This window comes from Ambystoma mexicanum, chromosome 1q (genome assembly GCF_040938575.1).
Source record: "Ambystoma mexicanum isolate Mex_15411 chromosome 1q, UKY_AmexF1_1, whole genome shotgun sequence".
Classification (NCBI taxonomy): domain Eukaryota; kingdom Metazoa; phylum Chordata; class Amphibia; order Caudata; family Ambystomatidae; genus Ambystoma; species Ambystoma mexicanum.
In genome coordinates this window covers 287,749,432-287,761,839 of record NC_090922.1, presented here as the reverse complement: position 1 = coordinate 287,761,839, position 12,408 = coordinate 287,749,432, and positions in this window count along the sequence as shown.

Sequence of the window (12,408 nt, the reverse complement as noted above, 5' to 3'; positions counted from 1 at the left end):
GTCTCGAGGACGAAAGTCTAAAAATCAAGGACAACATTGAGGCATACCTTAATTCCCCCCCGCAAAGTCTTTGAAGAAGACAAGTGTGAGGGAATGCCCACTGTCTATGTGGATGGATGCTCTTACCATGTTGACAACAACAGGGAAAAAGAACTGGTGGCCGGCTTAGGGAATGCATGGGTGAATGAGTCCCCAGAACCCTCCGCTGGGTACAAAATTGGTCCCCGAAGTAGTCAGGTGGCAGAGTTGATGGCTATGCATCAAGCCATCCTCACTGCTGTCCAGCATCAACTCCACGAACTGGTCATAATCACGGATTTGGATTATGTACGGAACGGGTTCGTGGAGCACCTGGTTAATTGGAAAACCAGAGGCATGTTATGTGCTACTAACAAACCCTTGAAACATGGGAAGTTAATCCAAAACATTGATGACCTGGTCACCTCGAATGGGATGACCATCTACTGGAAAAAGATCAAGAGTCATTCCAAAGTAGAGGGACCAGACAAAACTGGAAAATACTTAGCTGATCAGCTGGCCAAAACCGGGGCCATCCAAGGGGATCTCATAGAAATAAAGTCCCTGTTGGGGGAAATCCAGGTCACTGCTATCACTAGGTCACAGACAAATGCTCACAATGATCTTTCAACTGCACAATGGAGTAAGGAGACCCCTGATGCTGATTTAAATATGGCTCAAAAGGGGGATCCAATAATTGGTAAGTTTTACCAACACCTTGAGGACCCTGAGAACCTTCCCCTGACGGATACCGATTACATTGGGAAGGAGAACCTTAGAGTGTTGATGAAATGTCCAAAGATGTTCCGAATCCAAGACGGTTTGTTGGTAAGGAAATCCCAAGCTGGCCATGATCAGTGGGTGGTCCCTACCTCATTCCGAAGACTGATGTTAAGTCACACCCATGATGCGGCCACCGCCGGTCATAGGGGTTTCACACAACACCGGAAATTTTAAGAGAGGTTGCATACTGGCCACACATGGGGCAGGATCTCGACCAATACTTGAAGGGGTGTCTTGTGTGTGCACAATTTCAGCCATTATCCCTCACACACCGTGCGCCTCTCCAAAAGAGGGGAATGACACTGCCATAGTCAGATTTGCAAATCGACTTTGTAGGCCCTGTGATTCGCTGGCCTAGAGGAAACAAGTACATGTTGACGGTTGCATGCTTGTTTACCAAGTGGGTGGAATGTATCCCGGCCCCAAACTGCAAGGCAGAAACAGCAGCTGCCCTGATGATTAACCACATCTTTTCCCGTTTTGGTCTACCTCAAAGGATCGAATCAGACAGAGGTAGCCATTTCACCAGCGAGGTAATGACAAAGATGTGGGAGATACTTGGGGTCAAAAGGAACTTACATATTGCTTACCGGCCAGCTTCTTCTGGGGCAGTAGAACGCTACAACCGGACCATTGTGAGCATATTAAAAAAGTTTGTGGCAGATTCTGGGCCAAGTTGGGATATCTGATTACCTCTGGTCCTAATGGCCATCAGATCTACCCCGTCATCTGCAACTAAAATGTCACCATTTGAGCTGATGACTGGACGCAAGATGGTGCTTCCCCAGCATTTGCTCTACAGGACCCAAGAGCAGACATTGATAAATGCCTCCACAACTCATGAGTATGTGGAGAATTTAAGGAAACACCTTCAACATGCTTTTGCCTATGCTCAGCGGAATCTAGAAAGATCAGCTGATAGCATGAAGACCCATTACGATTTGAAAACTTCCAGGAAAGTATATAATGTGGGAGACCGGGTCTATCTATACAATTTCCAAAGGAACCAGGCCAAATAGCGAACATTTTTGCCTACATGGAAGGGACCGTTTGAAATTATAGACAAGATCTCCCCAGTAGCTTATAAGATCCGCATCCCCAGAGGTAGTCTGGCGGAAGGGGAAGACAAGTGGGTCCATATAAATCAGCTAAAGTGTTGCCATCCCAGGCACACTCTGCAGCAACTGGAGGAGTCCTCTGCAATACCAGAGGGGACCGCTCCAGATTAATTCAGTTCCACCCTAAAATATTCCACATATAGCCTATAAAATTCTATGATTCTTGAACATGCATTGCCTCCTGATTTAAAAAATGTATATGTTCATGTTTTTGACTATAAAATGTATATGCCGCCCTACTATATCAATAGTGGGGGAGAAATGTCTACGAATAGGTATTGCCGCTTTTGCTTTATCATCCTAGGAGAGATGAAACCATGGAGACTGACCAAGGAAGACGACCCAGGGACCGGGAGCAAAGATCCGAGGGGCCCAGGGTACCGCCCAATATTCCCATCAGGACCGGCGAGGAGAACCGATCGATCCAACCGGATGGAGGAAAAGAGGCTGAACTGTGCCATCTGCGGAATTGGAAGAAGAGGATGCGGACATACCAACACGTGGATCAAAACATCCTTTGCAACCGACTCCCCCTCAACTCGAAATCAAAGCACAGTCAAGCAGGGGGGCTAGTTGGGTGTCTTGGCCCACGTTCAAGTTATTATGCTGCAACACTTGGTGCTGTGGGCTTAGGAAATCCAAGAGGGCAGAAAAGCCCACATTTGCGACAGAATCCTGGAGAACCGTGCAGTTTTGCGCACAGCAAAATGGTCCCCTGACCTGCCACCCACCAGTGCGAGCATGAGGGGCCAGGAGTGCCATGAATGAACTGTGAGCCAAAGGAAAAACAGCAGTGCCGGTGGCTAAAAAAAAGCGCTTTGAAATCACCTTTGTTTCTCTGAAATGCAAGCTAAAAATGCCTATTTTTAACATTGCAAGATATTCAAAAATCTCAATGAACACCAGCAGACATTTGGCAGAATGTAGTCTTGTGTGCATACAAAATCTGGAAAGAGAAAGAGCCCAAAACAATGTTTATAACAAAACTGGCTGAGCTGTGGATGTCAACAGCTGAAGTGAAATTGGACTGAAAGACACTAAAATCTAAATATTTAAAATAAATGAGTGACCTACTGTTGAGTGTCACATAGTTTGCAACTGTTGAAATGTCATAGTTTTGAGCTTAGAATCAGCGTTCTAGGTGCATGTGTAAAAATTGTCCGTTTGGTTTGAATGTAGAAAACTGGGAACTAAAGTGACATTTAGCTGAAGCCTGGCTTGAAGAGAGAGAATTCTGCCCGGCAACTACCCCCGACAGGAGTGAAACTTGCTCAGCCACTCTTCCCAGGCCTGGCTGCATTCTGCTGCCCCCACCAAAAGGATATGACACCTCCCTGATTGAATCAGGGGATGAGCACCTGGGGACTGCAGGAAACTAAACAAAGCACAGTCCTTGGCCCAGGCAAATGTTAAATTAGGGGGGGTCGTAAATGGCTTCCTCTTGGAAGGAAACGGGGAGGAGCACTGCATGTGAGCAAGCTGAGCTTGGGGGAAGTGGATAAACCAGAAATTCCACCATGTGCTTTGGAAAACCACACCCCTTTGGGGCCAGAGCATAATTTTAAAAAGATGGATAATTCATAGTGCGGACTTGTAAAAATTATATGAATAACATCATCATTCTTGTGATTTTTCTGTGCACATTTTAAGAGGTGTTAGGACCCTGTGGTATGTTCTTGGGGCTAGTAGCGGAAAAAAGGTTGTTACTCCAAATGTATGCATGTTAAAAATCTGACACTTTATCATCTGAAACCCATATCCCTGGTGCATATTTGTGTAAAATCTGGAAAGGTTTAGAGTTCGTTATCTGGATGAAAAGGGCAGAATTCTGTCATAAGTGGACACGACATCTTACAAAGACAGGGATCGGATGGTTTAGTGCTACAGAAAATATGTTAACTGGAGGTATAATATTAGAAAAATGGTACATAGATAAATATGTATTTGGATCTGAAATAGATTTGTGTGCAATTTGACAAGGGGAGGATCCTCTGACCATAAACCTACCTCATCACTCTGACTCACAACCCAGTTCCCCCAATCAAGGGAGAGAGGAGGAACTGGCCAATGATAAGTTGAGAGGGTTGGGCATAGAAGATGAGCCGACCCTCCCACTTTCTAAACACATAAAAGGAGACTGTGCAGGACAGGTAGAGAGATTCACTTCCCACTTCAAGCTGATTTCTTGCGGAGCGTTTTGCCAGAAGACACCAGATCCAGCACTTAGACGTCAAATCCAGACAGAGACCAGAACTTTGAATTCAGACTTCAGAATTTGTCAGCAGGCCTCAAAATCTTTTGCAAACTGATTCACCCCAGACTTCCAAGGGGCACATCAGAGTAAAACAGCCGGGCTGAGTTGTTTGATTCTGGCCTAAAACCCTGTGCCAGAAACACCCAGAAAGCAGAGCTATACCCGGAACCAGAGACCAGACCGCCGTGCAGTGCCAAGAACTTTTGCCAGAACCAGAGATCCAGACCGCTGTGCAGTGCCGCAAGCAGATCTGACCCAGATCGCTGTGAGCAGAACCAGGCAGAGACCGTCCGTGGCGAGAGAACCGCAGCCAATCCTGACCCGATCCGTGACGAAGTCGCATTCCTGTCCAAAATATAGTGTGAGTACTGCCAGAACTGTGCTAAACCAATCTCTTAGTTTAAAATAATCTAATTCAAACTATTTTAACCTGTTGAGAACTGCATCCTAGAAATCTTGTGTTCCTTCTGTGATCTCCAACCTGAAAACTGTCATCTGTCATTCTGAGCATGACTTTTCTTTTGAGAATCTACCTTCATGAAATCGTCCGCATCACCAGAACCGTTTGACCTAGGAACAAAATTTATCTCAAAGCTAAGATTCTGGGCTTTCCAACGAACCCAGAACCGACTTTCTATTCATGATACTTTTCCGGTAATCGCACTCGACGCACTCGGAAAAATTGCTGCGAACTGCGATTTGGCTCAATTTCTTCACTTGGCAAAATAGCAGCTCCTTGCTTTCCTTTGCTGAAATTCGTTTGCCACCTGACAATCATTCATAGAGCATTGCTAAAGTGATCCTGAACTAATACAAAGTAGCTGTCACCCACCCTGAACCTCTAGAGGGAATTAAAATCATTTTAGCATATTTTTCACTTCTTTGCATACCACCTTTAAAGTACTTTGCCTGTGTTTAAAATCATCCCTGTTGATCTAAGCTTGCTAGGGGGGAACTGAATTGGGATTGTACTGTGATTGTATTCCTGAAGACTGTGTGTGTTACTTCCACCTCCTTACATTGCATAGAGGGGGGGTGAATTGCCAAAAGGGGAAAAGTGATTATATTCTGTTTTGCTGAAATCAGATCAAGTTTATTCCTGTGCTGCTTCTTTTTCACCTTGCATTTCCTTGAACCATATAAAGCATTCTCAGCTACCTTATCCTATATACTACTCCTAAGTAATTAAACCAGCGTGCTAGTATCACCTCATCCATTGCTGATTACTGCTCATATTCACAAGTGTGATATCAATTATTAATTTATTATAAAAGTGTGATATATATATATATATATTGTTTAATTCTCAAATAAACCTTTTAAATTTGCAAAACAAACTTACTTCTTGGCTCAGTGGGGTCAGGGGGATTCTAAGAGAGAGGTGGTGTTATATAAGGGTTGTCATCCAGAGTACACGAACTGGACATAAAAATATATAAATAAGGGCTTCCCTTGAGCAATCCCAGACCAGGCACTGACTTAGTGGGACTGCTTGATTGGAGTCATTAACAGGAGGTTTGGGGAGTAAAAGATGGGTCAAATACTGTATTTGTTTAGGTGGCAGGTGCTACTGATGTATTCGCCATGCCCGCGCTGTCCGGGATGTCCATAATTAGTGAAAATGAGGGGTGTCCTAAGGACAGTATTCCCGTCCATGCTGTTCACAGGCAAGTTGAAACTGTTCTGAGGACACGGCCGGTGTCCGCGGACATAAAAATTGCCCATATGCCACAGTTAAAATGTTTGATTCTATGGGTGTGATATGCTGCGGTGGTTGTGGCCAGGGCCTACAATCTAGACCGAAGTTATAAGCACTGCAGTTATGAGCCACCATGGGTGTGATATGCTGCGGTGGTTGTGGCCAGGGCCTAGAGTCTTGGGTGCATGGCCAGAGGCCATGCACCCAAGGCCAAAGTTATGTGCACTGAAGTTATAAGACACCATGGGTGGCTTATAACTTTGCTCTCCTTGGATGAATCCTCACTAAACTTTGGAAAAAGTGTGATATGGGTGGGCCCATATAGACAGTTAAAATGTTTGATTCTATGGGTGTGATATGCTGCGGTGGATGTGGCCAGGGCCTAGAGTCTTGTGTGCATGACTGCAGGCCGTAGGCCGTAGGCCATGCACCCAAGACTCTAGGCCCTGGCCACAACCACCGCAGCATATCACACCCATAGATCACACCCATAGAATCAAATATCTATCAAATATTTGCAAATTTACAGTTTGTGTACTGTTTGATTTGTATAGTTTGTATGTGAAGTTTTGGCTACGTCATGTCATTAAGATTGTAGAGTTTGTTAACAAGCAGTGCAGTATAACATATACATGGAAGTAAACTTTTTGTATTGTGGTGTATGGTTAGATGTTTGCTTCAATGGTTCTGTTATGCAGCAGTATTTATGTGTTCTATTACAATATACTTACTGTTTGATTTTTTGAGATTGGATATATTTTTTCATGAGTTGGGTAACTGGAGCACATATTCTTTTTCAATATCTGTAATAAAAGAAGAGAGCATGTTAGTGTATGTATTTTATAAAGAATTATTACATTGTATAATAGACATTTCAGCTTTTTTTCTACCCTCATATTTAGTCCTTTACAAACCAGTGTACTGTGCAATTTGCTCAGTTCCTGTGTTTGTTTTTCAAATCATTGGGTCTGTGGGAAAAAAAATCCATGTTGGATTAAAAAAAACCTTTTTTTGTTGTGCTACAGTCTGTTTGTTTGTTTGTTTGTTTTCAGTGTTCACTTGTTGTTTCTGGCTAATGTTCTATCTGTTGGCTTGTTGCAGATTTGTGGAGCAGTTAGATACCTGTTGGCGTATTCTAACTGTCTATTTTATGTTATAATTTAGTGGTATTGATTTTTCTGTTTGGTTGTTGCAAAATCTTGGGGCACTTAGATACCTGTTGGCGTATTCTAACTGTTTATTTCTTGTTATAATTTTGTGGTATTAATTTATCTGTTTGATTGTTATAGAATCTTGGGGTAGTTAGATACCTGTTAGCGTATTCTAACAGTTCATAGTTTTTTAATTGAAGTTTTGTTAATGTTTAAGTACAGATTAGTTATTAAATTTTGGTTTTAAGAAGATTAAATAAGCATTTGTAAGGTTTGCTGGTAATCTCTACTTTAGAGAATTGCTACTATCATTACATTCGAACCATCCACATTTCTTTTTTATATATGCAGTGTAGTGACCTGCATTGGTTGTGGCTCCTGCGTGGTAGATTATACCTATTGTTATGAACGTTTTCTTACCAAGTGATACTTGACCATGTGTGAATCCAGTCAGCTTGCAGTTGTTTTTGGTACCATCTGCATTGTAACGTAGAAGCATTAGTATTACGTATTTACTATATGTTTGTATTAGTAAGGTGGAGCGATTATCTGAATTGCAGGTAGTACTTAATCTACCATGGTTTGCATTTTGTACAAGTTGCTGAAATGGAACGGATTCACAATTAGGTATGGATACATACACAAAGTGCTCATTAGGGATTTGTTCCTGTGTCACATTGTTGCAGAGAGTGCATGTATGTTTCCACATGTATGGAATCTGGAAGATTTAATTTATAAGTATGTTTTTGTTTTCCAGTACTTGTAGTAATTACATTAGAAATTCTTGTGGATCTTCTTGTGAGTTTATAGTGAATTTCACCATTCCAGCACAGTATTCGATTCTTGTCTTATTCCATGAACACTATACGTGTTGTCAGGATTGTTTGTTGCGTTTCTATGAAGTACTAACATTTGCAAACACAATTGGTCGGTACTGTGTAAGTAAATGTTGTCAAAAATTGGTGGCAATTGAAATAGAATATTCATTGCTACATTTGCATAGCAACTTTCACCAATTCTATTTGAAAATTTGAATAGACCAGATAGTTCTGTGTCCAAGTCATTTTTTCGGAGTGTGTGTTGCATCTTTGAACAAGTACCTGAGTTACTTTGAGTAATAGGTTCTTCTTTGGTTGTGGTAATTGATGAAGTATTAGCTTCTTTTACTCTCTTTGGTGGATTTGCAGTCAGATCCTGTTGCATTTCTGTTTGAATTTGTTTTCTTTTACAACGTTTTCCTTTTTCTGGAACAGGATATGTTTTTAGATGGGGGGTGTATAGTGAACGTAGTCTATTGTATTTTAAATGCAAGGAATATCAGCGTTCACTTTACTTGCATCAAAGATGATTAAAAATAGACCGTCAAGTGTACGTAAGCGTGATAGTGCTACGTAGCTCATGCCTTCTTTATAGACTGTGTTACCAATATCTATCAATGCTTTGTCTAGGGTAAGACCTTGTGATTTATGAATGGTGACTGTGTATGCTAGAGTTAGAGAAAATTGTTCTCTGTGTACATACATGTCTTTGAAGAGAAGGAATCGAGCTGTTGAGCACCCTATTCTTTTTACTTCTGAAAGTTTGTCAAAGAGAATATTGACAAATTGAATGTTGTTTTCACATGGGTATGTTTGAAAGCCAACAACTGTACCCAGTGCTCCATTAACTAGTCCTTGCTCCACGTCAAGTTTACGTTTAAGCATTACTCTACAGTTTAAGGATAATTTTAATATTTTCTCCAAACCAGCTCTGTTGGAGATAGAATTTTCTAAGGTAGTCTTGTTGTGGCTTGTTGACACATGGGTAGTGTCATACCATGTACGTCCAGTTTGTCTGTGGAGCAAATTTCAATTATTGGTTGGATTTCTTTTTTCAACATTGTTTCATTGAATTTGGAACAGCTTGTGAGAGTTGGCTTTAAGGACATACAATTGCCATTTGTTTTGCACTAATTGTTCCATGAAATCAGTAGCACATGAGTTATGGCCATAAAGTGCATGGATGTGCCGGGTTTTTAATATTGCTTGTGCTTCTTGAGATAGTACACCAACTCTAATACTTTTTAAATTGTCGGTATAAGTGAGGTCTGCAGATTGGCACATGTTTTCTGTTAATTCTCTGTATTGGAAATGTTGCCAAAGGTTGACATTTCCTATGCTGCCAACAGTTTTACGGCAGAGTTTGTGTCCTAAGGTTTTAAAAACAGGTTCGCCTTACACTGGTGTCAATTGTAGAAGATCTCTGAAAACAATAATGTGTTTTCCTCCAAAGCGCTCTTCGTAGTTTGTTTTAAGTTCTAATTGCAATCTGAGGTGAATCAAAGCCAACATTAGGTTGGAGACCATGCTCACTTCATCTATTAGTAGCATTTTCATTTGTTTTAACACTCTGAATAGTTCCATTGCAGCTTCTGTAGAAAGTTTGTAATATTCTAATTTGTTTTGGTGTTCTACAGGAAGGAGTAGTAATCCGTGTAAAGTGACACCGCCTATGTTGTAGACAGATAAACCTGTAGGGGCAGTTAACACAGCTGACAGTTTGTTGTTTGTCAATTGTTGAAGGAACTTGCTGATGATTTTGATTAAGAATATTTTGCCTGAACCAGCTTCACCACTGATGTATAGTAGTATAGGTTCGTAATTTTGGCAGGTACATTCTTTATTTTCATGTTGTACACCATGTGCAATTTATTTTGTTACTTCTTGAAAAATGCTCTTTGTTCGGTTTTGATTGTAGTACAGTTAAGTCTTCTGTATCTTCTTCATAGTGACACATGGTGTTCTCTACTTCTGTCATAGCTAATTCTGCCTCATTTGCTAATGGTGTCTGTCCCAGTGGTTCTTGACTTCCTGTTACAGAAGGTTGACTACTGTCGGGAGTGTCCTTATCTAGTTGGGCCTGGAGTTCTTCTTCGTGTTGCTGTTCATTGTGCAACATTGTTTTGTACTGCATAAAGTTTACATTGGTGATAGTGCTTTCATTTGCTTTGAAAGCGTCTTCATAGGAGTCATAGTTTTCTAGTATATCTTCTTCTTTTCTCCATGGTTTAAAAGGTTGTAGCAGGGACATGTAATATAGTTCTTTCTGTTGAGGTGTTTTTAATGACAATTTGATATGATTAATTAAGCATCGTTTGGTAAGTTTCACTAAGCTGCCTTCACAATCTGTCACTCTATATCTACCTTTTTTTTCATCGGGTTTTATATTATTTTTGTATGTGAAGTTTTGGGCTATGTGATATAGACACATGGTTTCCAAAGTGGTACTCCTGTTCGGGTAGTATGTGTCTAGTAAATTGTTTTTCAACATGTCTTGGCTGTTGGGATCATTTTTGGCTATTTTTCTATGTAATCATATGATTTGAGAACTCTTTTTCTAGATTTAGCAGGACCAAGACCTAGCCATACTATATTTTCAGATTTTCCATACAAAGCAGTACAGGTTAAACGATCTGGAGCTTCATAGGAGCCACATTCTCTATGAGAGAGCATTTTTATGCCTAAGCTGTACAATTTCTGAGATACTGTTTTGTCTGATGATAGGTCATTCCAGAGGTCTTGAAGCTCTGTTTTTTCTACTTTTGTTAAGTAGGCTGTAACATATCATGCAACTGCAGTGGAATTGTCTGCAATGTACTGCACATCTATGTTTGCATTCCATAAGAGGGCAATGATTGCATTGTAATCATTGATATATTTTGATTCTTCTGTTCTTTTCATGTAATACGTGTTCTTAGGTGATTTACCTTTAACACTATGTCTAACTGAAGACATGAAGTTGTTCACTTCACCTGTTTCTGTAACTGGTCTAGGGAAACCAAAGCAGCATTTGGTGTAGTGTTTCCCTTTGTTTTTGTATTTGCAACGACAATATTTGCCACATTTGTGTCTGTGAAATTGTACAATTTGTGCATGAAGATCACTATTTGTTGCTTTCAATGGAATTTCACAAGGGACATATTTTTCGATAAACTGTAAAACAGTGGAATCACTATCTTGAACAAATTTAGGAGCATCTTTAATCCATAAAAACATTTGGATATCTGGTGCTCCTCTGGCTTGGTATACTTTTCTCCAAAAGAAGCATTGCACTACTCCGAGCGGAGGAAACGTTTTATTACAAATAAAGTGTAGCATAGCAATGAAATGATGATGGAAATATCTTGAAACATTAACAGGATCTAAAGAGCAAAGTTCTCCAGGTCTAAGTATATCTATGTTTGTTTTTTTTTGTTTGATATGCGTAGGAAATCATGTAAATCTTCCTGTGCATATTCTGCACAACTTAATGTAACAAACCAAGTGGGTGGGCCAAGATATCTTATCATACAATGTACATCTCTGTGACATCAGAACCAGTACTCTTTCGTACCACGCATGTTTGCTAATAGATTTGTAATGTTTGATTGGAAAACCACATCTTTTTCTTGCACTTTTTGTGTTAATTGCATAACTGACATATTTTGAAAGTGGGTTCCTGATTTCAATATGTGTGCAACACCGTAAGATAGATTTGCTAGTTCACTTTCAAAGAGTAGGTGGAATATGTATTCCACATTTTGTCTAAATCTGGGATCTTCAGAATACATTCGTAACAAGTGGTATTCTGATGCTGTTATCTGAATAGGTCTATCATCGTACCTTTCTCCTTTGCAAGTAGGAAAGAGTAGAGGAAAAGCACGTGCTTCTATACTTTTTTCCCATATGCTGATTGGTGATCCTTTGGTTTGTCGCATTTGGTACGTTTCTAGTGCATCATCTATGGTGTCATTAGAGTGTAATGGATGAATTGTATCATGGTCTAAAATATTGGACACTGTAGCAGGATCTACAAGTTCAAATTGACCAGTTTCTTGTGACTCTTGAATTATGTCAGTTGTTCCCTTAACTTTTCTTCAATATTTATTTCTTTGTAGTATTCATTATTGTCTTTTAGATATTGCAAAGCTTGTCTAACTTTATGTAAGTCTACGAGTTGTTGCCAAATTTGTTTGTCTTTTGTTGGTACACCATTTACTAAGACAATTAAAGATTGCTCTATTGGATGTTGCACTCCCAGAGTGTGCACATTTTCTTTCAGATCTAATGGTAAATAAACTACTTTGCCACAAATGCCTTTCACCAATTCAGAGGGAGGTAATTTTGCTGTTTTTGGTTGAAGGCGTATTATTGCTTGAAATGGGTGCACTGTTTGAATTATGATGCTCTCATATAAATTGAGTTGTTGCAGGGGTTTTGGTAGTGGGAATAATTCCAAGTTATTTGTGATAGCACACAAAGGAGTTTGATTGTTGTCAAGTTGTTTAGTGCAGTAATTGCAACATATTAAGGGGTCAGTTATTTCGTATTTGTTTTCTGCTATAAGGTAGAAAGCTAATTCAAACCA